The sequence below is a fragment of the Copadichromis virginalis genome, linkage group LG3, assembly GCF_057382275.1.
Source record: "Copadichromis virginalis isolate Kocher_CV1m ecotype Utaka linkage group LG3, C_Virginalis_male_GT1.1, whole genome shotgun sequence".
In the NCBI taxonomy this organism is placed as follows: Eukaryota; Metazoa; Chordata; class Actinopteri; order Cichliformes; family Cichlidae; genus Copadichromis; species Copadichromis virginalis.
This window is the reverse complement of record NC_140620.1, coordinates 57,849,159-57,873,824: the sequence shown is the minus strand read 5'-3', so window position 1 is coordinate 57,873,824 and position 24,666 is coordinate 57,849,159. Positions and strand designations below refer to the sequence as shown.

General features: G+C 57.9%; 4 non-coding genes and 9 pseudogenes across 4 annotated transcripts; all 13 read right to left on the bottom strand.

Annotated features, from left to right (window-relative positions):
* Positions 1 to 1,286: 1,286 nt before the first annotated feature.
* Positions 1,287 to 1,405, bottom strand: LOC146715498 (5S ribosomal RNA). The gene has a single exon (XR_014919885.1). It is a non-coding gene; the product is annotated as a 5S ribosomal RNA (ribosomal RNA).
* Positions 1,406 to 3,016: 1,611 nt separating this feature from the next.
* Positions 3,017 to 3,135, bottom strand: LOC146715497 (5S ribosomal RNA; annotated as a pseudogene).
* An 857-nt stretch (positions 3,136 to 3,992) lies between these two features.
* LOC146715496 (5S ribosomal RNA) lies at positions 3,993 to 4,111 on the bottom strand (annotated as a pseudogene).
* Positions 4,112 to 6,227: 2,116 nt separating this feature from the next.
* Positions 6,228 to 6,346, bottom strand: LOC146715495 (5S ribosomal RNA). The gene has a single exon (XR_014919365.1). It is a non-coding gene; the product is annotated as a 5S ribosomal RNA (ribosomal RNA).
* Positions 6,347 to 7,917: 1,571 nt separating this feature from the next.
* LOC146715494 (5S ribosomal RNA) lies at positions 7,918 to 8,036 on the bottom strand (annotated as a pseudogene).
* A 1,452-nt stretch (positions 8,037 to 9,488) lies between these two features.
* Positions 9,489 to 9,607, bottom strand: LOC146715493 (5S ribosomal RNA; annotated as a pseudogene).
* Positions 9,608 to 12,723: 3,116 nt separating this feature from the next.
* On the bottom strand, positions 12,724 to 12,842 carry LOC146715492 (5S ribosomal RNA; annotated as a pseudogene).
* A 929-nt stretch (positions 12,843 to 13,771) lies between these two features.
* Positions 13,772 to 13,890, bottom strand: LOC146715491 (5S ribosomal RNA). Its single transcript, XR_014919491.1, has one exon. It is a non-coding gene; the product is annotated as a 5S ribosomal RNA (ribosomal RNA).
* Positions 13,891 to 15,422: 1,532 nt separating this feature from the next.
* LOC146715490 (5S ribosomal RNA) lies at positions 15,423 to 15,541 on the bottom strand (annotated as a pseudogene).
* A 1,838-nt stretch (positions 15,542 to 17,379) lies between these two features.
* Positions 17,380 to 17,498, bottom strand: LOC146715489 (5S ribosomal RNA; annotated as a pseudogene).
* A 1,300-nt stretch (positions 17,499 to 18,798) lies between these two features.
* LOC146715488 (5S ribosomal RNA) lies at positions 18,799 to 18,907 on the bottom strand (annotated as a pseudogene).
* A 1,877-nt stretch (positions 18,908 to 20,784) lies between these two features.
* On the bottom strand, positions 20,785 to 20,903 carry LOC146715487 (5S ribosomal RNA; annotated as a pseudogene).
* Positions 20,904 to 23,716: 2,813 nt separating this feature from the next.
* Positions 23,717 to 23,835, bottom strand: LOC146715486 (5S ribosomal RNA). Its single transcript, XR_014919490.1, has one exon. It is a non-coding gene; the product is annotated as a 5S ribosomal RNA (ribosomal RNA).
* Between the last annotated feature and the right edge of the window lie 831 nt (positions 23,836 to 24,666).

Sequence of the window (24,666 nt, the reverse complement as noted above, 5' to 3'; positions counted from 1 at the left end):
TGCATGTTTGCATAATACCCTAACCCAAAGGCTCAGTTTGGCATTTATCCAACAGCACAGGCCCTGGATTGTTGAAGATGGCCTCAGGAACCAGCACAGGGCCTGGTGTGTTGTACATGGCCACAGCAAGCAGCACAGGGCCTGGTTTGGTGAAGATGGCCTCGGCCAGAAGCGCAGGGCCTGGTGTGATGTGAGTGGCCTGAGCAAGAGCCACAGGCCTTGGTGTGGTGTAAGTGGCCTCAGCCAGCAGCCACAGGCCCTGGTGTGGTGTAAGTCGCCTCAGCCAGAAGCCACAGGCACTTGTGTGGTGTAAGTGGCCTCAGCCAGCAGCAAAAGGGCCCTGGTGTGGTGTAAGTCGCCTCAGCCAGCAGCCACAGGCCCTGGTGTGGTGTAAGTGGCCTGAGCAAGAGCCACAGACCCTGGTGTGGTGTAATTGGCCTCAGCCAGCAGCCACAGGCCCTGGTGTGGTGTAAGTCGCCTCAGACAGAAGCCACAGGCACTGGTGTGGTGTAAGTTGCCTCAGCCAGCAGCAAAAGGGCCCTGGTGTGGTGTAAGTCGCCTCAGCCAGCAGCCACAGGCCCTGGTGTGGTGTAGGTGGCCTCAGCCACCAGCCAAAGGCCCTGGTGTGGTGTAAGTGGCCTCAGCCAGCAGCCACAGGCCCTGGTGTGGTATAAGTGGCCTCAGCCAGCAGCCACAGGCCCTGGTGTGGTGTAAGTGGCCTCAGCCAGTGCCACAGGCCCTGGTGTGGTGTAAGTGGCCTGAGCAAGAGCCACAGGCCCTGGTGTGGTGTAAGTGGCCTGAGCAAGAGCCACAGACCCTGGTGTGGTGTAATTGGCCTCAATAGCAACTAATGCCCTGGTGTGGTGTAGGTGGCCTCAGCCAGCAGCCACAGGCCCTGGTGTGGTGTAAGTGGCCTGAGCAAGAGCCACAGGCCCTGGTGTGGTGTAAGTGGCCTGAGCAAGAGCCACAGACCCTGGTGTGGTGTAATTGGCCTCAATAGCAACTAATGCCCTGGTGTGGTGTAGGTGGCCTCAGCCAGCAGCCACAGGCCCTGGTGTGGTGAAAGTGGCCTCAGCCAGAGCCACAGGCCCTGATGTGGTGTAAGTGGCCCCAGCCGGTCACTCAGGCCCTTGTGTGGTGTAGGTTGCATCAGCTAGCAGCACAAGACATTGGAAAAGAGCCAAAAGCAGTGTCGTTAATGTGCCCTCATTAATGGGCAGCTGCTTTTGGTCTTTTAATACACCCCTTCTCTGGATCAAAAGCGGTTCAATGACATGAAAATGAAAGGCTTACAGCACCAGGTATTCACAGGCAGTCTCCCATCCAAGTACTAACCAAGCCCAGCCCTGCTTAGCTTCCGAGATCAGACGAGGTCGGGCGTGCTCAGGGTGGTATGGCCGTAAGCTGCTGGCCCCAGCACAATGTCTCAATTTATGGATTCAAGTGATTAGGTGGCAAATACCTGAAGTTACGAAGACAATCCTATAACCATACCTGCATGTTTGCATAATACCCTAACCCAAAGGCTCAGTTTGGCATTTATCCAACAGCACAGGCCCTGGATTGTTGAAGATGGCCTCAAGAACCAGCACAGGACCTGGTGTGTTTTACATGGCCACAGCAAGCAGCACAGGGCCTGGTTTGGTGAAGATGGCCTCAGCAAGCAGCCACAGGCCCTGGTTTGGTGTAAGTGGCCTCAGCCAGCAGCCACAGGCCCTGGTGTGGTGTAAGTGGCCTCAGCCAGCAGCCACAGGCCCTGGTGTGGTGTAAGTGGCCTGAGCAAGAGCCACAGGCCCTGGTGTGGTGTAAGTGGCCTGAGCAAGAGCCACAGACCCTGGTGTGGTGTAATTGGCCTCAATAGCAACTAATGCCCTGGTGTGGTGTAGGTGGCCTCAGCCAGCAGCCACAGGCCCTGGTGTGGTGTAAGTGGCCTCAGCCAGCAGCCACAGGCCCTGGTGTGGTGTAAGTGGCCTGAGCAAGTGCCACAGGCCCTGGTGTGGTGTAAGTGGCCTGAGCAAGAGCCACAGACCCTGGTGTGGTGTAATTGGCCTCAATAGCAACTAATGCCCTGGTGTGGTGTAGGTGGCCTCAGCCAGCAGCCACAGGCCCTGATGTGGTGTAAGTGGCCGCAGCCGGTCACTCAGGCCCTGGTGTGGTGTAGATGGCCTCAGCCAGCAGCCACAGGCCCTGGTGTGGTGTAAGTGGCCTCAGCAAGAGCCAAAGACCCTGGTGTGGTGTAATTGGCCTCAGCCAGAGCCACAGGCCCTGGTGTGGTGTAAGTGGCCTGAGCAAGAACCACAGGGCCTGGTTTGGTGAAGATGGCCTCGGCCAGAAGCGCAGGGCCTGGTGTGATGTGAGTGGCCTGAGCAAGAGCCACAGGCCCTGGTGTGGTGTAAGTGGCCTCAGCCAGCAGCCACAGGCCCTGGTGTGGTGTAAGTCGCCTCAGCCAGAAGCCACAGGCACTGGTGTGGTGTAAGTGGCCTCAGCCAGCAGCAAAAGGGCCCTGGTGTGGTGTAAGTCGCCTCAGCCAGCAGCCACAGGCCCTGGTGTGGTGTAGGTGGCCTCAGCCAGCAGCCACAGGCCCTGGTGTGGTGTAAGTGGCCTCAATAGCAACTAAGGCCCTGGTGTGGTGTAAGTGGCTTCAGCCAGCAGCCACAGGCCCTGGTGTGGTGTAAGTGGCCTCAGCCAGCAGCCACAGGCCCTGGTGTGGTGTAGGTGGCCTCAGCCAGCAGCCACAGGCCCTGGTGTGGTGTAAGTGGCTTCAGCCAGCAGCCACAGGCTCTGGTGTGGTGTAAGTGGCCTCAGCCAGAGCCACAGTCCCTGATGTGGTGTAAGTGGCCCCAGCCGGTCACTCAGGCCCTGGTGTGGTGTAGGTGGCATCAGCTAGCAGCACAAGACATTGGAAAACAGCCAAAAGCAGTGTCGTTAATGTGCCCTCATTAATGGGCAGCTGCTTTTGGTCTTTTAATACACCCCTTCTCTGGATCAAAAGCGGTTCAATGACATGAAAATGAAAGGCTTACAGCACCAGGTATTCCCAGGCAGTCTCCCATCCAAGTACTAACCAAGCCCAGCCCTGCTCAGCTTCCGAGATCAGACGAGGTCGGGCGTGCTCAGGGTGGTATGGCCGTAAGCTGCTGGCCCCAGCACAATGTCTCAATTTATGGATTCAGGTGATTAGGTGGCAAGTACCTGAAGTTACGAAGACAATCCTATAACCCTACCTTCATGTTTGCATAATACCCTAACCCAAAGGCTCAGTTTAGCATTTATCCAACAGCACAGGCCCTGGATTGTTGAAGATGGCCTCAGGAACCAGCACAGGGCCTGGTGTGTTGTACATGGCCACAGCTAGCAGCACAGGGCCTGGTTTGGTGAAGATGGCCTCGGCCAGAAGCGCAGGGCCTGGTGTGATGTGAGTGGCCTGAGCAAGAGCCACAGGCCCTGGTGTGGTGTAAGTGGCCTGAGCAAGAGCCACAGGCCCTGGTGTGGTGTAAGTGGCCTCAATAGCAAATAAGGCCCTGGTGTGGTGTAAGTGGCCTCAGCCAGCAGCCACAGGCCCTGGTGTGGTGTAAGTGGCCTCAGCCAGTGCCACAGGCCCTGGTGTGGTGTAAGTGGCCTGAGCAAGAGCCACAGACCATGGTGTGGTGTAATTGGCCTCAATAGCAACTAAGGCCCTGGTGTGGTGTAAGTGGCCTCAGCCAGCAGCCACAGGCCCTGGTGTGGTGTAAGTGGCCTCAGCCAGCAGCCACAGGCCCTGGTGTGGTGTAAGTGGCCTCAGCCAGAGCCACAGGCCCTGATGTGGTGTAAGTGGCCCCAGCCGGTCACTCAGGCCCTGGTGTGGTGTAGGTGGCATCAGCTAGCAGCACAAGACATTGGAAAACAGCCAAAAGCAATGTCGTTAATGTGCCCTCATTAATGGGCAGCTGCTTTTGGTCTTTTAATACACCCCTTCTCTGGATCAAAAGCGGTTCAATGACATGAAAATGAAAGGCTTACAGAACCAGGTATTCCCAGGCAGTCTCCCATCCAAGTACTAACCAAGCCCAGCCCTGCTCAACTTTCGAGATCAGACGAGGTCGGGCGTGCTCAGGGTGGTATGGCCGTAAGCTGCTGGCCCCAGCACAATGTCTCAATTTATGGATTCAAGTGATTAGGTGGCAAGTACCTGAAGTTACGAAGATAATCCTATAACCATACCTGCATGTTTGCATAATACCCTAACCCAAAGGCTCAGTTTGGCATTTATCCAACAGCACAGGCCCTGGATTGTTGAAGATGGCCTCAGGAACCAGCACAGGGCCTGATGTGTTGTACATGGCCACAGCAAGCAGCACAGGGCCTGGTTTGGTGAAGATGGCCTCGGCCAGAAGCACAGGGCCTGGTGTGATATGAGTGGCCTGAGCAAGAGCCACAGGCCCTGGTGTGTTGTAAGTGGCCTCAGCCAGCAGCCACAGGCCCTTGTGTGGTGTAAGTGGCCTCAGCCAGCAGCCACAGGCCCTGGTGTGGTGTAAGTGGCCTCAGCCAGTGCCACAGGCCCTGGTGTGGTGTAATTGGCCTCAATAGCAACTAAGGCCCTGGTGTGGTGTAAGTGGCCTGAGCAAGAGCCACATACCCTGGTGTGGTGTAATTGGCCTCAATAGCAACTAAGGCCCTGGTGTGGTGTAAGTGGCTTCAGCCAGCAGCCACAGGCCCTGGTGTGGTGTAAGTGGCCTGAGCAAGTGCCACAGGGCCTGGTTTGGTGAAGATGGCCTCAGCAAGCAGCCACAGGCCCTAGTTTGGTGTAAGTGGCCTCAGCTAGCAGCCACAGGCCCTGGTGTGGTGTGAGTGGCCTCAGCCAGCAGCCACAGGCCCTGGTGTGGTCTAAGTGGCCTCAGCCAGTGCCACAGGCCCTGGTGTGGTGTAAGTGGCCTGAGCAAGAGCCACAGGCCCTGGTGTGGTGTAAGTGGCCTCAGCCAGCAGCCACAGGCCCTGGTGTGGTGTAAGTGGCCTGAGCAAGTGCCACAGGCCCTGGTGTGGTGTAAGTGGCCTGAGCAAGTGCCACAGGCCCTGGTGTGGTGTAAGTGGCCTCAATAGCAAATAAGGCCCTGGTGTGGTGTAAGTGGCCTGAGCAAGAACCACAGGGCCTGGTTTGGTGAAGATGGCCTCGGCCAGAAGCGCAGGGCCTGGTGTGATGTGAGTGGCCTGAGCAAGAGCCACAGGCCCTGGTGTGGTGTAAGTGGCCTCAGCCAGCAGCCACATGCCCTGGTGTGGTGTAAGTGGCCTCAGCCAGAAGCCACAGGCACTGGTGTGGTGTACGTGGCCTCAGCCAGCAGCAAAAGGGCCCTGGTGTGGTGTAGGTGGCCTCAGCCAGCAGCCACAGGCCCTGGTGTGGTGTAAGTGGCTTCAGCCAGCAGCCACAGGCCCTGGTGTGGTGTAAGTGGCCTGAGCAAGAACCACAGGGCCTGGTTTGGTGAAGATGGCCTCGGCCAGAATCGCAGGGCCTGGTGTGATGTGAGTGGCCTGAGCAAGAGCCACAGGCCCTGGTGTGGTGTAAGTGGCCTCAGCCAGCAGCCACAGGCCCTGGTGTGGTGTAGGTGGCCTCAGCCAGCAGCCACAGGCCCTGGTGTGGTGTAAGTGGCCTCAATAGCAACTAAGGCCCTGGTGTGGTGTAAGTGGCCTCAGCCAGCAGCCACAGGCCCTGGTGTGGTGTAAGTGGCCTGAGCAAGAGCCACAGGCCCTGGTGTGGTGTAAGTGGCCTGAGCAAGAGCCACAGACCCTGGTGTGGTGTAATTGGCCTCAATAGCAACTAATGCCCTGGTGTGGTGTAGGTGGCCTCAGCCAGCAGCCACAGGCCCTGGTGTGGTGTAAGTGGCCTGAGCAAGAGCCACAGGCCCTGGTGTGGTGTAAGTGGCCTGAGCAAGAGCCACAGACCCTGGTGTGGTGTAATTGGCCTCAATAGCAACTAATGCCCTGGTGTGGTGTAGGTGGCCTCAGCCAGCAGCCACAGGCCCTGGTGTGGTGAAAGTGGCCTCAGCCAGAGCCACAGGCCCTGATGTGGTGTAAGTGGCCCCAGCCGGTCACTCAGGCCCTTGTGTGGTGTAGGTTGCATCAGCTAGCAGCACAAGACATTGGAAAAGAGCCAAAAGCAGTGTCGTTAATGTGCCCTCATTAATGGGCAGCTGCTTTTGGTCTTTTAATACACCCCTTCTCTGGATCAAAAGCGGTTCAATGACATGAAAATCAAAGACTTACAGCACCAGGTATTCCCAGGTAGTCTCCCATTCAAGTACTAACCAAGCCCAGCCCTGCTTAGCTTCCGAGATCAGACGAGGTCGGGCGTGCTCAGGGTGGTATGGCCGTAAGCTGCTGACTCCAGCACAATGTCTCAATTTATGGATTCAAGTGATTAGGTGGCAAGTACCTGAAGTTACGAAGACAATGCTATAACCATACCTGCATGTTTGCATAATACCCTAACCCAAAGGCTCAGTTTGGCATTTATCCAACAGCACAGGCCCTGGATTGTTGAAGATGGCCTCAGGAACCAGCACAGGGCCTGGTGTGTTGTACATGGCCACAGCAAGGAGCCACAGGGCCTGGTTTGGTGAAGATGGCCTCGGCCAGAAGCGCAGGGCCTGGTGTGATGTGAGTGGCCTGAGCAAGAGCCACAGGCCTTGGTGTGGTGTAAGTGGCCTCAGCCAGCAGCCACAGGCCCTGGTGTGGTGTAAGTGGCCTCAGCCAGAAGCCACAGGCACTGGTGTGGTGTAAGTGGCCTCAGCCAGCAGCCACAGGCCCTGGTGTGGTGTAGGTGGCCTCAGCCAGCAGCCACAGGCCCTGGTGTGGTGTAAGTGGCCTCAATAGCAACTAAGGCCCTGGTGTGGTGTAAGTGGCTTCAGCCAGCAGCCACAGGCTCTGGAGTGGTGTAACTGGCCTCAGCCAGCAGCCACAGGCCCTGGTGTGGTGTAAGTGGCCTGAGCAAGAGCCACAGGCCCTGGTGTGGTGTAAGTGGCCTGAGCAAGAGCCACAGACCCTGGTGTGGTGTAATTGGCCTCAATAGCAACTAATGCCCTGGTGTGGTGTAGGTGGCCTCTGCCAGCAGCCACAGGCCCTGGTGTGGTGTAAGTGGCCTGAGCAAGAGCCACAGGCCCTGGTGTGGTGTAAGTGGCCTGAGCAAGAGCCACAGACCCTGGTGTGGTGTAATTGGCCTCAATAGCAACTAATGCCCTGGTGTGGTGTAGGTGGCCTCAGCCAGCAGCCACAGGCCCTGGTGTGGTGTAAGTGGCCTGAGCAAGAACCACAGGGCCTGGTTTGGTGAAGATGGCCTCGGCCAGAAGCGCAGGGCCTGGTGTGATGTGAGTGGCCTGAGCAAGAGCCACAGGCCCTGGTGTGGTGTAAGTGGCCTCAGCCAGCAGCCACAGGCCCTGGTGTGGTGTAAGTCGCCTCAGCCAGAAGCCACAGGCACTGGTGTGGTGTAAGTGGCCTCAGCCAGCAGCAGAAGGGCCCTGGTGTGGTGTAAGTCGCCTCAGCCAGCAGCCACAGGCCCTGGTGTGGTGTAGGTGGCCTCAGCCAGCAGCCACAGGCCCTGGTGTGGTGTAAGTGGCCTCAATAGCAACTAAGGCCCTGGTGTGGTGTAAGTGGCTTCAGCCAGCAGCCACAGGCTCTGGTGTGGTGTAACTGGCCTCAGCCAGCAGCCACAGGCCCTGGTGTGGTGTAAGTGGCCTCAGCCAGAGCCACAGGCCCTGATGTGGTGTAAGTGGCCCCAGCCGGTCACTCAGGCCCTGGTGTGGTGTAGGTGGCATCAGCTAGCAGCACAAGACATTGGAAAAGAGCCAAAAGCAGTGTCGTTAATGTGCCCTCATTAATGGGCAGCTGCTTTTGGTCTTTTAATACACCCCTTCTCTGGATCAAAAGCGGTTCAATGACATGAAAATCAAAGGCTTACAGCACCAGGTATTCCCAGGCAGTCTCCCATCCAAGTACTAACCAAGCCCAGCCCTGCTTATCTTCCGAGATCAGACGAGGTCGGGCGTGCTTAGGGTGGTATGGCCGTAAGCTGCTGGCTCCAGCACAATGTCTCAATTTATGGATTCAAGTGATTAGGTGGCAAGTACCTGAAGTTACGAAGACAATCCTATAACCATACCTGCATGTTTGCATAATACCCTAACCCAAAGGCTCAGTTTGGCATTTATCCAACAGCACAGGCCCTGGATAGTTGAAGATGGCCTCAGGAACCAGCACAGGGCCTGGTGTGTTGTACATGGCCACAGCAAGCAGCACAGGGCCTGGTGTGGTGAAGATGGCCTCGGCCAGAAGCGCAGGGCCTGGTGTGATGTGAGTGGCCTGCGCAAGAGCCACAGGCCCTGGTGTGGTGTAAGTCGCCTCAGCCAGCAGCCACAGGCCCTGGTGTGGTGTAGGTGGCCTCAGCCACCAGCCAAAGGCCCTGGTGTGGTGTAAGTGGCCTCAGCCAGCAGCCACAGGCCCTGGTGTGGTGTAAGTGGCCTCAGCCAGCAGCCACAGGCCCTGGTGTGGTGTAAGTGGCCTCAGCCAGTGCCACAGGCCCTGGTGTGGTGTAAGTGGCCTGAGCAAGAGCCACAGGCCCTGGTGTGGTGTAAGTGGCCTGAGCAAGAGCCACAGACCCTGGTGTGGTGTAATTGGCCTCAATAGCAACTAATGCCCTGGTGTGGTGTAGGTGGCCTCAGCCAGCAGCCACAGGCCCTGGTGTGGTGTAAGTGGCCTGAGCAAGAGCCACAGGCCCTGGTGTGGTGTAAGTGGCCTGAGCAAGAGCCACAGACCCTGGTGTGGTGTAATTGGCCTCAATAGCAACTAATGCCCTGGTGTGGTGTAGGTGGCCTCAGCCAGCAGCCACAGGCCCTGGTGTGGTGTAAGTGGCCTCAGCCAGCAGCCACAGGCCCTGGTGTGGTGTAAGTGGCCTGAGCAAGAGCCACAGACCCTGGTGTGGTGTAATTGGCCTCAATAGCAACTAATGCCCTGGTGTGGTGTAGGTGGCCTCAGCCAGCAGCCACAGGCCCTGGTGTGGTGTAAGTGGCCTCAGCCAGCAGCCACAGGCCCTGGTGTGGTGTAAGTGGCCTGAGCCAGCAGCAAAAGGGCCCTGGTGTGGTGTAAGTGGCCTCAGCCAGCAGCCACAGGCCCTGGTGTGGTGTAGGTGGCCTCAGCCAGCAGCCACAGGCCCTTGTGTGGTGTAATTGGCCTCAATAGCAACTAAGGCCCTGGTGTGGTGTAAGTCGCCTCAGCCAGCAGCCACAGGCCCTGGTGTGGTGTAGATGGCCTCAGCCAGCAGCCACAGGCCCTGATGTGGTGTAAGTGGCCCCAGCCGGTCACTCAGGCCCTGGTGTGGTGTAGGTGGCATCAGCTAGCAGCACAAGACATTGGAAAACAGCCAAAAGCAATGTCGTTAATGTACCCTCATTAATGGGCAGCTGCTTTTGGTCTTTTAATACACCCCTTCTCTGGATCAAAAGCGGTTCAATGACATGAAAATGAAAGGCTTACAGAACCAGGTATTGCCAGGCAGTCTCCCATCCAAGTACTAACCAAGCCCAGCCCTGCTTTGCTTCCGAGATCAGACGAGGTCGGGCGTGCTCAGGGTGGTATGGCCGTAAGCTGCTGGCCCCAGCACAATGTCTCAATTTATGGATTCAAGTGATTAGGTGGCAAATACCTGAAGTTACGAAGACAATCCTATAACCATACCTGCATGTTTGCATAATACCCTAACCCAAAGGCTCAGTTTGGCATTTATCCAACAGCACAGGCCCTGGATTGTTGAAGATGGCCTCAAGAACCAGCACAGGACCTGGTGTGTTTTACATGGCCACAGCAAGCAGCACAGGGCCTGGTTTGGTGAAGATGGCCTCAGCAAGCAGCCACAGGCCCTGGTTTGGTGTAAGGGGCCTCAGCCAGCAGCCACAGGCCCTGGTGTGGTGTAAGTGGCCTCAGCCAGCAGCCACAGGCCCTGGTGTGGTCTAAGTGGCCTCAGCCAGTGCCACAGGCCCTGGTGTGGTGTAAGTGGCCTGAGTAAGAGCCACAGGCCCTGGTGTGGTGTAAGTGGCCTCAGCCAGCAGCCACAGGCCCTGGTGTGGTGTAAGTGGCCTGAGCAAGTGCCACAGGCCCTGGTGTGGTGTAAGTGGCCTAAGCCAGAGCCACAGGCCCTGGTGTGGTGTAAGTGGCCTGAGCAAGAGCCACAGGCCTGGTTTGGTGAAGATGGCCTCGGCCAGAAGCGCAGGGCCTGGTGTGATGTGAGTGGCCTGAGCAAGAGCCACAGGCCCTGGTGTGGTGTAAGTGGCCTCAGCCAGCAGCCACAGGCCCTGGTGTGGTGTAGGTCGCCTCAGACAGAAGCCACAGGCACTGGTGTGGTGTAAGTGGCCTCAGCCAGCAGCAAAAGGGCCCTGGTGTGGTGTAAGTGGCCTCAGCCAGCAGCCACAGGCCCTGGTGTGGTGTAGATGGCCTCAGCCAGCAGCCACAGGCCCTGGTGTGGTGTAAGTGGCCTCAGACAGCAGCCACAGGCCCTGGTGTGGTGTAGGTGGCCTCAGCCAGCAGCCACAGGCCCTGGTGTGGTGTAAGTGGCCTCAGCCAGCAGCCACAGGCCCTGGTGTGGTGTAAGTCGCCTCAGACAGAAGCCACAGGCACTGGTGTGGTGTAAGTGGCCTCAGCCAGCAGCAAAAGGGCCCTGGTGTGGTGTAAGTCACCTCAGCCAGCAGCCACAGGCCCTGGTGTGGTGTAGGTGGCCTCAGCCACCAGCCAAAGGCCCTGGTGTGGTGTAAGTGGCCTCAGCCAGCAGCCACAGGCCCTGGTGTGGTGTAAGTCGCCTCAGCCAGCAGCCACAGGCACTGGTGTGGTGTAAGTGGCCTCAGCCAGCAGCAAAAGGGCCCTGGTGTGGTGTAAGTCGCCTCAGCCAGCAGCCACAGGCCCTGGTGTGGTGTAGATGGCCTCAGCCAGCAGCCACAGGCCCTGGTGTGGTGTAGGTGGCCTCAGCCAGCAGCCACAGGCCCTGGTGTGGTGTAAGTGGCCTCAGCCAGCAGCCACAGGCCCTGGTGTGGTGTAAGTGGCCTGAGCAAGAGCCACAGGCCCTGGTGTGGTGTAAGTGGCCTGAGCAAGAGCCACAGACCCTGGTGTGGTGTAATTGGCCTCAATAGCAACTAATGCCCTGGTGTGGTGTAAGTGGCCTCAGCAAGAGCCAAAGACCCTGGTGTGGTGTAATTGGCCTAAGCCAGAGCCACAGGCCCTGGTGTGGTGTAAGTGGCCTGAGCAAGAACCACAGGGCCTGGTTTGGTGAAGATGGCCTCGGCCAGAAGCGCAGGGCCTGGTGTGATGTGAGTGGCCTGAGCAAGAGCCACAGGCCTTGGTGTGGTGTAAGTGGCCTCAGCCAGCAGCCACAGGCCCTGGTGTGGTGTAAGTCGCCTCAGCCAGAAGCCACAGGCACTGGTGTGGTGTAAGTGGCCTCAGCCAGCAGCAAAAGGGCCCTGGTGTGGTGTAAGTCGCCTCAGCCAGCAGCCACAGGCCCTGGTGTGGTGTAGGTGGCCTCAGCCAGCAGCCACAGGCCCTGGTGTGGTGTAAGTGGCCTCAGCCAGCAGCCACAGGCCCTGGTGTGGTGTAAGTGGCCTCAGCCAGCAGCCACAGGCCCTGGTGTGGTGTAAGTGGCCTCAGCCAGTGCCACAAGCCCTGGTGTGGTGTAGATGGCCTGAGCAAGAGCCACAGACCCTGGTGTGGTGTAATTGGCCTCAGCCAGCAGCCACAGGCCCTGGTGTGGTGTAAGTCGCCTCAGACAGAAGCCACAGGCACTGGTGTGGTGTAAGTGGCCTCAGCCAGCAGCAAAAGGGCCCTGGTGTGGTGTAAGTGGCCTCAGCCAGCAGCCACAGGCCCTGGTGTGGTGTAGGTGGCCTCAGCCAGCAGCCACAGGCCCTGGTGTGGTGTAAGTGGCCTCAGCCAGTGCCACAGGCCCTGGTGTGGTGTAATTGGCCTCAATAGCAACTAAGGCCCTGGTGTGGTGTAAGTGGCCTGAGCAAGAGCCACATACCCTGGTGTGGTGTAATTGGCCTCAATAGCAACTAAGGCCCTGATGTGGTGTAGGTGGCCTCAGCCAGCAGCCACAGGCCCTGGTGTGGTGTAAGTGGCCTCAGCCAGAGCAACAGGCCCTGATGTGGTGTAAGTGGCCCCAGCCGGTCACTCAGGCCCTGGTGTGGTGTAAGTGGCCTGAGCAAGAGCCACAGGCCCTGGTGTGGTGTAAGTGGCCTGAGCAAGAGCCACAGACCCTGGTGTGGTGTAATTGGCCTCAATAGCAACTAATGCCCTGGTGTGGTGTAGGTGGCCTCAGCCAGCAGCCACAGGCCCTGGTGTGGTGTAAGTGGCCTCAGCCAGCAGCCACAGGCCCTGGTGTGGTGTAAGTGGCCTGAGCAAGTGCCACAGGCCTGGTGTGGTGTAAGTGGCCTGAGCAAGAGCCACAGACCCTGGTGTAGTGTAATTGGCCTCAATAGCAACTAAGGCCCTGGTGTGGTGTAAGTGGCCTCAGCCAGCAGCCACAGGCCCTGATGTGGTGTAAGTGGCCCCAGCCGGTCACTCAGGCCCTGGTGTGGTGTAGGTGGCATCAGCTAGCAGCAAAAGACATTGGAAAAGAGCCAAAAGCAATGTCGTTAATGTGCCCTCATTAATGGGGAGCTGCTTTTGGTCTTTTAATACACCCCTTCTCTGGATCAAAAGCGGTTCAATGACATGAAAATGAAAGGCTTACAGCACCAGGTATTCCCAGGCAGTCTCCCATCCAAGTACTAACCAAGCCCAGCCCTGCTTAGCTTCCGAGATCAGACGAGGTCGGGCGTGCTTAGGGTGGTATGGCCGTAAGCTGCTGGCCCCAGCACAATGTCTCAATTTATGGATTCAAGTGATTAGGTGGCAAGTACCTGAAGTTACGAAGACAATCCTATAACCATACCTGCATGTTTGCATAATACCCTAACCCAAAGGCTCAGTTTGGCATTTATCCAACAGCACAGGCCCTGGATTGTTGAAGATGGCCTCAGGAACCAGCACAGGGCCTGGTGTGTTGTACATGGCCACAGCAAGCAGCACAGGGCCTGGTTTGGTGAAGATGGCCTCAGCCAGAAGCACAGGGCCTGGTGTGATATGAGTGGCCTGAGCAAGAGCCACAGGCCCTGGTGTGGTGTAAGTGGAATCAGCCAGCAGCCACAGGCCCTGGTGTGGTGTAAGTGGCCTGAGCCAGAGCCACAGGCCCTGGTGTGGTGTAACTGGCCTGAATAGCAAATAAGGCCCTGGTGTGGTGTAAGTGGCCTCAGCCAGAGCCACAGGCCCTGGTGTGGTGTAAGTGGCCTCAATAGCAACTAAGGCCCTGGTGTGGTGTAAGTGGCCTCAGCCAACAGCCACAGGCCCTGGTATGGTGTAAGTGGCCTCAGCCAGCAGCCACAGGCCCTGGTGTGGTGTAAGTGGCCAGAAGCGCAGGGCCTGGTGTGATGTGAGTGGCCTGAGCAAGAGCCACAGACCCTGGTGTGGTGTAATTGGCCTCAATAGCAACTAAGGCCCTGGTGTGGTGTATGTGGCCTCAGCCAGCAGCCACAGGCCCTGGTGTGGTGTAAGTGGCCTCAGCCAGATCCACAGGCCCTGATGTGGTGTAATTGGCATCAGCTAGCAGCACAAGACATTGGAAAACAGCCAAAAGCAATGTCGTTAATGTACCCTCATTAATGGGCAGCTGCTTTTGGTCTTTTAATACACCCCTTCTCTGGATCAAAAGCGGTTCAATGACATGAAAATGAAAGGCTTACAGCACCAGGTATTCCCAGGCAGTCTCCCATCCAAGTACTAACCAAGCCCAGCCCTGCTTAGCTTCCGAGATCAGACGAGGTCGGGCGTGCTCAGGGTGGTATGGCCGTAAGCTGCTGGCCCCCGCACAATGTCTCAATTTATGGATTCAAGTGATTAGGTGGCAAATACCTGAAGTTACGAAGACAATCCTATAACCATACCTGCATGTTTGCATAATACCCTAACCCAAAGGCTCAGTTTGGCATTTATCCAACAGCACAGGCCCTGGATTGTTGAAGATGGCCTCAAGAACCAGCACAGGACCTGGTGTGTTTTACATGGCCACAGCAAGCAGCACAGGGCCTGGTTTGGTGAAGATGGCCTCAGCAAGCAGCCACAGGCCCTGGTTTGGTGTAAGTGGCCTCAGCCAGCAGCCACAGGCCCTGGTGTGGTGTAAGTGGCCTCAGCCAGCAGCCACAGGCCCTGGTGTGGTCTAAGTGGCCTCAGCCAGTGCCACAGGCCCTGGTGTGGTGTAAGTGGCCTGAGTAAGAGCCACAGGCCCTGGTGTGGTGTAAGTGGCCTCAGCCAGCAGCCACAGGCCCTGGTGTGGTGTAAGTGGCCTGAGCAAGTGCCACAGGCCCTGGTGTGGTGTAAGTGGCCTAAGCCAGAGCCACAGGCCCTGGTGTGGTGTAAGTGGCCTGAGCAAGAGCCACAGGGCCTGGTTTGGTGAAGATGGCCTCGGCCAGAAGCGCAGGGCCTGGTGTGATGTGAGTGGCCTGAGCAAGAGCCACAGGCCCTGGTGTGGTGTAAGTGGCCTCAGCCAGCAGCCACAGGCCCTGGTGTGGTGTAAGTCGCCTCAGACAGAAGCCACAGGCACTGGTGTGGTGTAAGTGGCCTCAGCCAGCAGCAAAAGGGCCCTGGTGTGGTGTAAGTCGCCTCAGCCAGCAGCCACAGGCCCTGGTGTGGTGTAGATGGCCTCAGCCAGCAGCCACAGGCCCTGGTGTGGTGTCAGTGGCCTCAGACAGCAGCCACAGGCCCTGGTGTGGTGTAGGTGGCCTCAGCCAGCAGCCACAGGCCCTGGTGTGGTGTAAGTGGCCTCAGCCAGCAGCCACAGGCCCTGGTGTGGTGTAAGTGGCCTGAGCAAGAGCCACAGGCCCTGGTGTGGTGTAAGTGGCCTGAGCAAGAGCCACAGACCCTGGTGTGGTGTAATTGGCCTCAATAGCAACTAATGCCCTGGTGTGGTGTAGGTGGCCTCAGCCAGCAGCCACAGGCCCTGGTGTGGTGTAAGTGGCCTCAGCCAGCAGCCACAGGCCCTGGTGTGGTGTAAGTGGCCTGAGCAAGTGCCACAGGCCTGGTGTGGTGTAAGTGGCCTGAGCAAGAGCCACAGACCCTGGTGTAGTGTAATTGGCCTCAATAGCAACTAAGGCCCTGGTGTGGTGTAAGTGGCCTCAGCCAGCAGCCACAGGCCCTGATGTGGTGTAAGTGGCCCCAGCCGGTCACTCAGGCCCTGGTGTGGTGTAGGTGGCATCAGCTAGCAGCAAAAGACATTGGAAAAGAGCCAAAAGCAATGTCGTTAATGTGCCCTCATTAATGGGGAGCTGCTTTTGGTCTTTTAATACACCCCTTCTCTGGATCAAAAGCGGTTCAATGACATGAAAATGAAAGGCTTACAGCACCAGGTATTCCCAGGCAGTCTCCCATCCAAGTACTAACCAAGCCCAGCCCTGCTTAGCTTCCGAGATCAGACGAGGTCGGGCGTGCTTAGGGTGGTATGGCCGTAAGCTGCTGGCCCCAGCACAATGTCTCAATTTATGGATTCAAGTGATTAGGTGGCAAGTACCTGAAGTTACGAAGACAATCCTATAACCATACCTGCATGTTTGCATAATACCCTAACCCAAAGGCTCAGTTTGGCATTTATCCAACAGCACAGGCCCTGGATTGTTGAAGATGGCCTCAGGAACCAGCACAGGGCCTGGTGTGTTGTACATGGCCACAGCAAGCAGCACAGGGCCTGGTTTGGTGAAGATGGCCTCAGCCAGAAGCACAGGGCCTGGTGTGATATGAGTGGCCTGAGCAAGAGCCACAGGCCCTGGTGTGGTGTAAGTGGAATCAGCCAGCAGCCACAGGCCCTGGTGTGGTGTAAGTGGCCTGAGCCAGAGCCACAGGCCCTGGTGTGGTGTAACTGGCCTGAATAGCAAATAAGGCCCTGGTGTGGTGTAAGTGGCCTCAGCCAGAGCCACAGGCCCTGGTGTGGTGTAAGTGGCCTCAATAGCAACTAAGGCCCTGGTGTGGTGTAAGTGGCCTCAGCCAACAGCCACAGGCCCTGGTATGGTGTAAGTGGCCTCAGCCAGCAGCCACAGGCCCTGGTGTGGTGTAAGTGGCCAGAAGCGCAGGGCCTGGTGTGATGTGAGTGGCCTGAGCAAGAGCCACAGACCCTGGTGTGGTGTAATTGGCCTCAATAGCAACTAAGGCCCTGGTGTGGTGTATGTGGCCTCAGCCAGCAGCCACAGGCCCTGGTGTGGTGTAACTGGCCTCAGCCAGCAGCCACAGGCCCTGGTGTGGTGTAAGTGGCCTCAGCCAGAGCCACAGGCCCTGATGTGGTGTAAGTCGCCTCAGCTAGCAGCACAGGGCCTGGTTTGGTGAAGATGGCCTCGGCCAGAAGCACAGGACCTGGTTTGATATGAGTGGCCTGAGCCAGCAGCCACAGGCCCTGGTGTGGTGTAAGTGGCCTCAGCCAGCAGCAACAGGCCCTGGTGTGGTGTAAGTCGCCTCAGCCAGAAGCCACAGGCACTGGTGTGGTGTAAGTCGCCTCAGCAAGCAGCCACAGGCCCTGGTGTGGTGTAGGTGGTCTCAGCCAGCAGCCACAGGCCCTGGTGTGGTGTAAGTGGCCTCAGCCAGCAGCCACAGGCCCTGGTGTGGTGTAAGTGGCCTCAGCAAGAGCCACAGACCCTGGTGTGGTGTAATTGGCCTAAGACAGAGCCACAGGCCCTGGTGTGGTGTAAGTGGCCTGAGCAAGAACCACAGGGCCTGGTTTGGTGAAGATGGCCTCGGCCAGAAGCGCAGGGCCTGGTGTGATGTGAGTGGCCTGAGCAAGAGCCACAGGCCCTGGTGTGGTGTAAGTGGCCTCAGCCAGCAGCCACAGGCCCTGGTGTGGTGTAAGTGGCCTCAGCCAGAAGCCACAGGCACTGGTGTGGTGTAAGTGGCCTCAGCCAGCAGCCACAGGCCCTGGTGTGGTGTAGGTGGCCTCAGCCAGCAGCCACAGGCCCTGGTGTGGTGTAAGTGGCCTCAATAGCAACTAAGGCCCTGGTGTGGTGTAAGTGGCTTCAGCCAGCAGCCACAGGCTCTGGTGTGGTGTAACTGGCCTCAGCCAGCAGCCACAGGCCCTGGTGTGGTGTAAGTGGCCTCAGCCAGAGCCACAGGCCCTGATGTGGTGTAAGTGGCCCCAGCCGGTCACTCAGGCCCTGGTGTGGTGTAGGTGGCATCAGCTAGCAGCACAAGACATTGGAAAAGAGCCAAAAGCAGTGTCGTTAATGTGCCCTCATTAATGGGCAGCTGCTTTTGGTCTTTTAATACACCCCTTCTCTGGATCAAAAGCGGTTCAATGACATGAAAATGAAAGGCTTACAGCACCAGGTATTCCCAGGCAGTCTCCCATCCAAGTACTAACCAAGCCCAGCCGTGCTTAGCTTCCGAGATCAGACGAGGTCGGGCGTGCTCAGGGTGGTATGGCCGTAAGCTGCTGGCTCCAGCACAATGTCTCAATTTATGGATTCAAGTGATTAGGTGGCAAGTACCTGAAGTTACGAAGACAATCCTATAACCATACCTGCATGTTTGCATAATACCCTAACCCAAAGGCTCAGTTTGGCATTTATCCAACAGCACAGGCCCTGGATTGTTGAAGATGGCCTCAGGAACCAGCACAGGGCCTGGTGTGTTGTACATGGCCACAGCAAGCAGCACAGGGCCTGGTTTGGTGAAGATGGCCTCGGCCAGAAGCGCAGGGCCTGGTGTGATGTGAGTGGCCTGCGCAAGAGCCACAGGCCTTGGTGTGGTGTAAGTGGCCTCAGCCAGCAGCCACAGGCCCTGGTGTGGTGTAAGTCGCCTCAGCCAGAAGCCACAGGCACTGGTGTGGTGTAAGTGGCCTCAGCCAGCAGCAAAAGGGCCCTGGTGTGGTGTAAGTGGCCTCAGCCAGCAGCCACAGGCCCTGGTGTGGTGTAGGTGGCCTCAGCCAGCAGCCACAGGCCTTGGTGTGGTGTAAGTGGCCTCAGCCAGCAGCCACAGGCCCTGGTGTGGTGTAAGTCGCCTCAGCCAGAAGCCACAGGCACTGGTGTGGTGTAAGTGGCCTCAGCCAGCAGCAAAAGGGCCCTGGTGTGGTGTAAGTGGCCTCAGCCAGCAGCCACAGGCCCTGGTGTGGTGTAAGTCGCCTCAGCCAGAAGCCACAGGCACTGGTGTGGTGTAAGTGGCCTCAGCCAGCAGCAAAAGGGCCCTGGTGTGGTGTAAGTGGCCTCAGCCAGCAGCCACAGGCCCTGGTGTGGTGTAAGTGGCCTCAGCCAGCAGCCACAGGCCCTGGTGTGGTGTAAGTGGCCTCAGCCAGTGCCACAGGCCCTGGTGTGGTGTAAGTGGCCTGAGCAAGAGCCACAGACCCTGGTGTGGTGTAATTGGCCTCAATAGCAACTAAGGCCCTGGTGTGGTGTAGGTGGCCTCAGCCAGCAGCCACAGGCCCTGGTGTGGTGTAAGTGGCCTCAGCCAGAGCCACAGGCCCTGGTGTGGTGTAAGTGGCCTCAATAGCAAATAATGCCCTGGTGTGGTGTAAGTGGCCTCAGCCAGAGCCACAGGCCCTGATGTGGTGTAAGTGGCCCCAGCCGGTCAATCAGGCCCTGGTGTGGTGTAGGTGGCATCAGCTAGCAGCACAAGACATTGGAAAACAGCCAAAAGCAATGTCGTTAATGTGCCCTCATTAATGGGCAGCTGCTTTTGGTCTTTTAATACACCCCTTCTCTGGATCAAAAGCGGTTCAATGACATGAAAATGAAAGGCTTACAGCACCAGGTATTCCCCCATCCAAGTACTAACCAAGCCCAGCCCTGCTTAGCTTCCGAGATCAGACGAGGTCGGGCGTGCTCAGGGTGGTATGGCCGTAAGCTGCTGGCTCCAGCAGAATGTCTCAATTTATGGATTCAAGTGATTAGGTGGCAAGTACCTGAAGTTACGAAGACAATCCTATAACCCTACCTGCATGTTTGCATAATACCCTAACCCAAAGGCTCAGTTTAGCATTTATCCAACAGCACAGGTCCTGGATTGTTGAAGATGGCCTAAGGAACCACCACAGGGCCTGGTGTGTTGTACATGGCCACAGCAAGCAGCACAGGGCCTGGTTTGGTGAAGATGGCCTCGGCCAGAAGCACAGGGCCTGGTGTGATATGAGTGGCCTTAGCAAGAGCCACAGGCCCTGGTGTGGTGTAAGTGGAATCAGCCAGCAGCCACAGGCCCTGGTGTGGTGTAAGTGGCCTCAGCCAGAGCCACAGGCCCTGGTGTGGTGTAACTGGCCTCAATAGCAAATAAGGCCCTGATGTGGTGTAAGTGGCCTCAGCCAGAGCCACAGGCCCTGGTGTGGTGTAAGTGGCCTCAATAGCAACTAAGGCCCTGGTGTGGTGTAAGTGGCCTCAGCCAGCAGTCACAGGCCCTGGTGTGGTGTAGGTGGCCTCAGCCAGCAGCCACAGGCTCTGGTGTGGTGTAAGTCGCCTCAGCCAGCAGCCACAGGCCCTGGTATGGTGTAAGTGGCCTCAGCCAGCAGCCACAGGCCCTGGTGTGGTGTAAGTGGCCAGAAGCGCAGGGCCTGGTGTGATGTGAGTGGCCTGAGCAAGAGCCACAGACCCTGGTGTGGTGTAATTGGCCTCAATAGCAACTAAGGCCCTGGTGTGGTGTATGTGGCCTCAGCCAGCAGCCACAGGCCCTGGTGTGGTGTAACTGGCCTCAGCCAGCAGCCACAGGCCCTGGTGTGGTGTAAGTGGCCTCAGCCAGAGCCACAGGCCCTGATGTGGTGTAAGTCGCCTCAGCCAGAAGCCACAGGCACTGGTGTGGTGTAAGTGGCCTCAGCCAGCAGCAACAGGCCCTGGTGTGGTGTAAGTCGCCTCAGCAAGCAGCCACAGGCCCTGGTGTGGTGTAGGTGGCCTCAGCCAGCAGCCACAGGCCCTGGTGTGGTGTAAGTGGCCTCAGCCAGCAGCCACAGGCCCTGGTGTGGTCTAAGTGGCCTCAGCAAGAGCCACAGACCCTGGTGTGGTGTAATTGGCCTCAATAGCAACTAAGGCCCTGGTGTGGTGTATGTGGCCTCAGGCAGCAGCCACAGGCCCTGATGTGGTGTAAGTGGCCCCAGCCGGTCACTCAGGCCCTGGTGTGGTGTAGGTGGCCTCAGCCAGCCGCCACAGGCCCTGGTGTGGTGTAAGTGGCCTCAGCCAGCAGCCACAGGCCCTGGTGTGGTGTAAGTGGCCTGAGCAAGAGCCACAGACCATGGTGTGGTGTAATTGGCCTCAATAGCAACTAAGGCCCTGGTGTGTTGTACATGGCCACAGCTAGCACCACAGGGCCTGGTTTGGTGAAGATGGCCTCGGCCAGAAGCGCAGGGCCTGGTGTGATGTGAGTGGCCTGAGCAAGAGCCACAGGCCCTGGTGTGGTGTAAGTGGCCTCAGCCAGCAGCCACAGGCCCTGGTGTGGTGTAAGTCGCCTCAGCCAGCAGCCACAGGCCCTGGTGTGGTGTAGGTGGCCTCAGCCAGCAGCCACAGGCCCTGGTGTGGTGTAAGTGGCCTCAGCCAGAGCCACAGGCCCTGATGTGGTGTAAGTGGCCCCAGCCGGTCACTCAGGCCCTGGTGTGGTGTAGGTGGCATCAGCTAGCAGCAAAAGACATTGGAAAAGAGCCAAAAGCAATGTCGTTAATGTGCCCTCATTAATGGGGAGCTGCTTTTGGTCTTTTAATACACCCCTTCTCTGGATCAAAAGCGGTTCAATGACATGAAAATGAAAGGCTTACAGCACCAGGTATTCCCAGGGAGTCTCCCATCCAAGTACTAACCAAGCCCAGCCCTGCTTAGCTTCCGAGATCAGACGAGGTCGGGCGTGCTTAGGGTGGTATGGCGGTAAGCTGCTGGCCCCAGCACAATGTCTCAATTTATGGATTCAAGTGATTAGGTGGCAAGTACCTGAAGTTACGAAGACAATCCTATAACCATACCTGCATGTTTGCATAATACCCTAACCCAAAGGCTCAGTTTGGCATTTATCCAACAGCACAGGCCCTGGATTGTTGAAGATGGCCTCAGGAACCAGCACAGGGCCTGGTGTGTTGTACATGGCCACAGCAAGCAGCACAGGGCCTGGTTTGGTGAAGATGGCCTCAGCCAGAAGCACAGGGCCTGGTGTGATATGAGTGGCCTGAGCAAGAGCCACAGGCCCTGGTGTGGTGTAAGTGGAATCAGCCAGCAGCCACAGGCCCTGGTGTGGTGTAAGTGGCCTGAGCCAGTGCCACAGGCCCTGGTGTGGTGTAACTGGCCTGAATAGCAAATAAGGCCCTGGTGTGGTGTAAGTGGCCTCAGCCAGAGCCACAGGCCCTGGTGTGGTGTAAGTGGCCTCAATAGCAACTAAGGCCCTGGTGTGGTGTAAGTGGCCTCAGCCAACAGCCACAGGCCCTGGTATGGTGTAAGTGGCCTCAACCAGCAGCCACAGGCCCTGGTGTGGTGTAAGTGGCCAGAAGCGCAGGGCCTGGTGTGATGTGAGTGGCCTGAGCAAGAGCCACAGACCCTGGTGTGGTGTAATTGGCCTCAATAGCAACTAAGGCCCTGGTGTGGTGTATGTGGCCTCAGCCAGCAGCCACAGGCCCTGGTGTGGTGTAACTGGCCTCAGCCAGCAGCCACAGGCCCTGGTGTGGTGTAAGTGGCCTCAGCCAGAGCCACAGGCCCTGATGTGGTGTAAGTCGCCTCAGCTAGCAGCACAGGGCCTGGTTTGGTGAAGATGGCCTCGGCCAGAAGCACAGGACCTGGTTTGATATGAGTGTCCTGAGCCAGCAGCCACAGGCCCTGGTGTGGTGTAAGTGGCCTCAGCCAGAAGCCACAGGCACTGGTGTGGTGTAAGTGGCCTGAGCCAGTGCCACAGGCCCTGGTGTGGTGTAACTGGCCTGAATAGCAAATAAGGCCCTGGTGTGGTGTAAGTGGCCTCAGCCAGAGCCACAGGCCCTGGTGTGGTGTAAGTGGCCTCAATAGCAACTAAGGCCCTGGTGTGGTGTAAGTGGCCTCAGCCAACAGCCACAGGCCCTGGTATGGTGTAAGTGGCCTCAACCAGCAGCCACAGGCCCTGGTGTGGTGTAAGTGGCCAGAAGCGCAGGGCCTGGTGTGATGTGAGTGGCCTGAGCAAGAGCCACAGACCCTGGTGTGGTGTAATTGGCCTCAATAGCAACTAAGGCCCTGGTGTGGTGTATGTGGCCTCAGCCAGCAGCCACAGGCCCTGGTGTGGTGTAACTGGCCTCAGCCAGCAGCCACAGGCCCTGGTGTGGTGTAAGTGGCCTCAGCCAGAGCCACAGGCCCTGATGTGGTGTAAGTCGCCTCAGCTAGCAGCACAGGGCCTGGTTTGGTGAAGATGGCCTCGGCCAGAAGCACAGGACCTGGTTTGATATGAGAGTCCTGAGCCAGCAGCCACAGGCCCTGGTGTGGTGTAAGTGGCCTCAGCCAGAAGCCACAGGCACTGGTGTGGTGTAAGTGGCCTCAGCCAGCAGCAACAGGCCCTGGTGTGGTGTAAGTCGCCTCAGCAAGCAGCCACAGGCCCTGGTGTGGTGTAGGTGGTCTCAGCCAGCAGCCACAGGCCCTGGTGTGGTGTAAGTGGCCTCATCCAGCAGCCACAGGCCCTGGTGTGGTGTAAGTGGCCTCAGCAAGAGCCACAGACCCTGGTGTGGTGTAATTGGCCTAAGCCAGAGCCACAGGCCCTGGTGTGGTGTAGGTGGTCTCAGCCAGCAGCCACAGGCCCTGGTGTGGTGTAAGTGGCCTCAGCCAGCAGCCACAGGCCCTGGTGTGGTGTAAGTGGCCTCAGCAAGAGCCACAGACCCTGGTGTGGTGTAATTGGCCTAAGCCAGAGCCACAGGCCCTGGTGTGGTGTAAGTGGCCTGAGCAAGAACCACAGGGCCTGGTTTGGTGAAGATGGCCTCGGCCAGAAGCGCAGGGCCTGGTGTGATGTGAGTGGCCTGAGCAAGAGCCACAGGCCCTGGTGTGGTGTAAGTGGCCTCAGCCAGCAGCCACAGGCCCTGGTGTGGTGTAAGTCGCCTCAGCCAGAAGCCACAGGCACTGGTGTGGTGTAAGTGGCCTCAGCCAGCAGCAGAAGGGCCCTGGTGTGGTGTAAGTCGCCTCAGCCAGCAGCCACAGGCCCTGGTGTGGTGTAGGTGGCCTCAGCCAGCAGCCACAGGCCCTTGTGTGGTGTAATTGGCCTAAATAGCAACTAAGGCCCTGGTGTGGTGTAGGTGGCCTCAGCCAGCAGCCACAGGCCCTCGTGTGGTGTAAGTGGCCTCAGCCAGGGCCACAGGCCCTGGTGTGGTGTAAGTGGCCTGAGCAAGAGCCACAGACCCTGGTGTGGTGTAATTGGCCTCAATAGCAACTAAGGCCCTGGTGTGGTGTAGGTGGCCTCAGCCAGCAGCCACAGGCCCTGGTGTGGTGTAAGTGGCCTCAGCCAGCAGCCACAGGCCCTTGTGTGGTGTAATTGGCCTCAATAGCAACTAAGGCCCTGGTTTGGTGTATGTGGCCTCAGCCAGCAAATAAGGCCGTGGTGTGGTGTAGGTGGCATCAGCTAGCAGCACAAGACATTGGAAAACAGCCAAAAGCAATGTCGTTAATGTACCCTCATTAATGGGCAGCTGCTTTTGGTCTTTTAATACACCCCTTCTCTGGATCAAAAGCGGTTCAATGACATGAAAATGACAGGCTTACAGCACCAGGTATTCCCAGGCAGTCTCCCATCCAAGTACTAACCAAGCCCAGCCCTGCTTAGCTTCCGAGATCAGACGAGGTCGGGCGTGCTCAGGGTGGTATGGCCGTAAGCTGCTGGCTCCAGCACAATGTCTCAATTTATGGATTCAAGTGATTAGGTGGCAAGTACCTGAAGTTACGAAGACAATCCTATAACCATACCTGCATGTTTGCATAATACCCTAACCCAAAGGCTCAGTTTGGCATTTATCCAACAGCACAGGCCCTGGATTGTTGAAGATGGCCTCAAGAACCAGCACAGGACCTGGTGTGTTTTACATGGCCACAGCAAGCAGCACAGGGCCTGGTTTGGTGAAGATGGCCTCAGCAAGCAGCCACAGGCCCTGGTTTGGTGTAAGTGGCCTCAGCCAGCAGCCACAGGCCCTGGTGTGGTGTAAGTGGCCTCAGCCAGCAGCCACAGGCCCTGGTGTGGTCTAAGTGGCCTCAGCCAGTGCCACAGGCCCTGGAGTGGTGTAAGTGGCCTGAGTAAGAGCCACAGGCCCTGGTGTGGTGTAAGTGGCCTCAGCCAGCAGCCACAGGCCCTGGTGTGGTGTAAGTGGCCTGAGCAAGTGCCACAGGCCCTGGTGTGGTGTAAGTGGCCTAAGCCAGAGCCACAGGCCCTGGTGTGGTGTAAGTGGCCTGAGCAAGAGCCACAGGGCCTGGTTTGGTGAAGATGGCCTCGGCCAGAAGCGCAGGGCCTGGTGTGATGTGAGTGGCCTGAGCAAGAGCCACAGGCCCTGGTGTGGTGTAAGTGGCCTGAGCAAGAGCCACAGGCCCTGGTGTGGTGTAAGTGGCCTGAGCAAGAGCCACAGGCCCTGGTTTGGTGTAGGTGGCCTCAATAGCAAATAAGGCCCTGGTGTGGTGTAAGTGGCCTCAGCCAGAGCCACAGGCCCTAGTGTGGTGT